Source organism: Nyctibius grandis, chromosome 10, assembly GCF_013368605.1.
Source record: "Nyctibius grandis isolate bNycGra1 chromosome 10, bNycGra1.pri, whole genome shotgun sequence".
In the NCBI taxonomy this organism is placed as follows: Eukaryota; Metazoa; Chordata; class Aves; order Nyctibiiformes; family Nyctibiidae; genus Nyctibius; species Nyctibius grandis.
Genome location: NC_090667.1, coordinates 12,780,256 through 12,783,172, shown reverse-complemented (window position 1 = coordinate 12,783,172; position 2,917 = coordinate 12,780,256). Strand labels below are relative to the sequence as shown.

The following is a 2,917-nucleotide window of genomic DNA, read 5'->3' as shown; positions in this document are numbered from 1 at the left end:
CTTGGTGTCCCCCATGTCACCTTCCTGGAGTCACCCCATCCCTGGTTGGTGCCACCTCCTCGAGGTGCCACCATGCTGTCCCCCAACCACAGGACACCCCCAGCCCCTGTCCCCCCACATGGGGACACCTCCTCCTCCAGGTGACATCCCCAAGATGTCCCCTCCGGAGGTGTCCAGGTCCCCCTTGTCCCCACAAAGCACCAGCCTGCCCAGGAAGAGACAGAGCCACCCAGAGCCATTTTGTCACCGGTTTATTGTCACCTCTGTCCCCACAGCTGTCCCTCGCCGCCACCCACCTGTGGAGGAGCCAAGTGACACCGAAGGGATCCCAAAACCCTCCGGTTTTACCCCAAAAGATGACCCACGTGTCGGAACGACGCCCCCTTGGGGACAGCCACGTTGGGCTTGTCCCCACCGTGGGGTTGTCCCCTGTCCTCTCCCTCCGGTTCTTACGTGGGTGGCCACAGGTGACCGCCCACGCCTTTGGGGGAGGGATGGCACCCCTGTCCCCGTGTCCCCAAACCCGTGTCCCCAACCCCACCTTGTCCCCAAAACCCCCTGTCCCCAACTCCCCCGTCCCCAACCCCACCTTGTCCCCAAACCCCCGTCCCCAAACCCCCCTTGTCCCAAACCGCACCTTGTCCCCAAAACCCCTTGTCCCCAAACCCCACCTTGTCCCCAAACCCCCCGTGTCCCCAAACCCCCCGTGTCCCCAACCCCACCTTGTCCCCAAACCCCCTGTCCCCAAACCCCCCTTGTCCCCAACCCCACCTTGTCCCCAAACCCCCCGTGTCCCCAACCCCACCTTGTCCCCAAACCCCCCGTGTCCCCAACCCCACCTTGTCCCCAACCCCACCTTGTCCCCAAACCCCCATCCCCAAACCCCCTGTCCCCAAACCCCCCTTGTCCCAAACCGCACCTTGTCCCCAAACCCCCTTGTCCCCAAACCCACCTTGTCCCCAAACCCCACCTTGTCCCCAAACCCGTGTCCCCAAACCCCCCGTGTCCCCAAACCCCACCTTGTCCCCAAACCCCCTGTCCCCAACCCCACCTTGTCCCCAACCCCACCTTGTCCCCAAACCCACCTTGTCCCCAAACCCCACCTTGTCCCCAAACCCCCCGTGTCCCCAAACCCCCCGTGTCCCCAACCCCACCTTGTCCCCAACCCCACCTTGTCCCCAAACCCCCTGTCCCCAAACCCCCCTTGTCCCAAACCGCACCTTGTCCCCAAACCCCCTTGTCCCCAAACCCACCTTGTCCCCAAACCCCACCTTGTCCCCAAACCCCCCGTGTCCCCAAACCCCCCGTGTCCCCAACCCCACCTTGTCCCCAAACCCCCTGTCCCCAACCCCACCTTGTCCCCAACCCCACCTTGTCCCCAACCCCACCTTGTCCCCAAACCCCCCGTGTCCCCAACCCCACCTTGTCCCCAACCCCACCTTGTCCCCGTGTCCCCAACCCCCCCATGTCCCCAACGTCCCCAACCCCCACGGTGTCCCCCCACCCTGGCTGAAGAGCCAACACAACCCTATAGGTGCCCCTGGAGAACCCCTATGGGATGGGTGCTGAGGACCCCAGGGTCTGGGTGCCCCCCACCCAAGGGGACCCAGGGGTCTGGGTGCCCCCCACCCAAGGGGACCCAGGGGTCTGGGTGCCCCCCAGCCCCCCCAGTACCTGTCCCAGTGTCACTCTGGTCCGGGACCTTCATCCAGGACCTGGAGAGGGCGGGGAAGGAGGTGAAGGGGGCGGTGCCTATAGGGTGAGGACTATAGGAGGCGGTGCCTATAGGGTGAAGACTATGGGGGTCAGGGGGGTGGTCCCTATAGGGCCTTGTCTATATGGGTGGTCTGATCCCTATAGGGTGAGGTCTGTACGGGTGGGTCTGATCCCTGTAGGACAAGGTCTGTAGGGGGTCAGGGGGGCAGTCCCTATAGGGTCTGATCTCTGTAGGGGGTCAGGGGGGTGGTCTCTATAGGGTCTGATCTCTGTAGGTCTGTAGGGGGTCAGGGGGGTGGTGCCTATAGGGTCTGACCTCTGTAGAGGGTCAGGGAGGTGGTCCCTATAGGGTCTGATCCCTGTAGGTCTGTAGGGGGTCAGGGGGGTGGTCCCTATAGGGTCTGATCTCTGTAGGTCTGTAGGGGGTCAGGGGGGTGGTCCCTATAGGGTCTGATCTCTGTAGGTCTGTAGGGGGTCAGGGGGGTGGTCCCTATAGGGTCCGATCTCTGTAGGGGGTCAGGGAGGTGGTCCCTATAGGGTCTGACCCCTATAGGATGAGGTTATCCCTACACAGAGTGGCTGTTCCCTATAGGGTCAGGTCTATAGGAGGAGTCCCTACAGGGTCAGGTCCATATGGGGTGGGGGGTCCGGTCCCTATAGAATCAGGTCCGTACGGGGTGCAGTTGGTTTGGTCTCTATTGGGTCCACCTATAGGCGGCCTGGAGGGCCAGGTCCCTATAGGGCCTGGCCCCTACAGGGGCTGTAGGGGTTGGCGTATACCGGGGGGCACCAAGGGGTGCCCCCGGCCGTAGGTCACCCCGTTGCTCTGCCCTCGGCCCCGGGGCGGCACACGGGGCAGTGCCGCCTGGCGGGGGTGGAGGGGGCCTATACACCCCCCTATAGACATCCCCTATAGCCCCCCACCGCCCCACACACCCCATACCTCCTCCATGCACCCCGATGCCCCCCCCACACCATCCTATACCCCCCCCACCTCTGCATCCCCCATACCACACCCCCCACAGCCCCTATACTCTTCTATAGGCCCCCACATACCCCTATGTCCCCCCACACCCCCTATAGCCCCCCATGTTCTCACACTCATACCCCCCCACACCCCTATATACCTCCCCATACCCCCCACCCCATATACATCCCTATATACCCCCACATCCTCCTATACCCCCCCGTACATCCCTAT

At 63.6% G+C, this 2,917-nt stretch overlaps 1 long non-coding RNA gene across 1 annotated transcript; it reads right to left on the bottom strand.

The window, feature by feature from the left end:
- Positions 1–236: 236 nt before the first annotated feature.
- On the bottom strand, positions 237–2,700 carry LOC137668128 (uncharacterized). The gene is made up of 2 exons (XR_011048879.1): positions 1,675–2,700; positions 237–296 (listed from the first exon to the last, which is right to left on the bottom strand). It is a non-coding gene; the product is annotated as an uncharacterized lncRNA (long non-coding RNA).
- Positions 2,701–2,917: the final 217 nt, after the last annotated feature.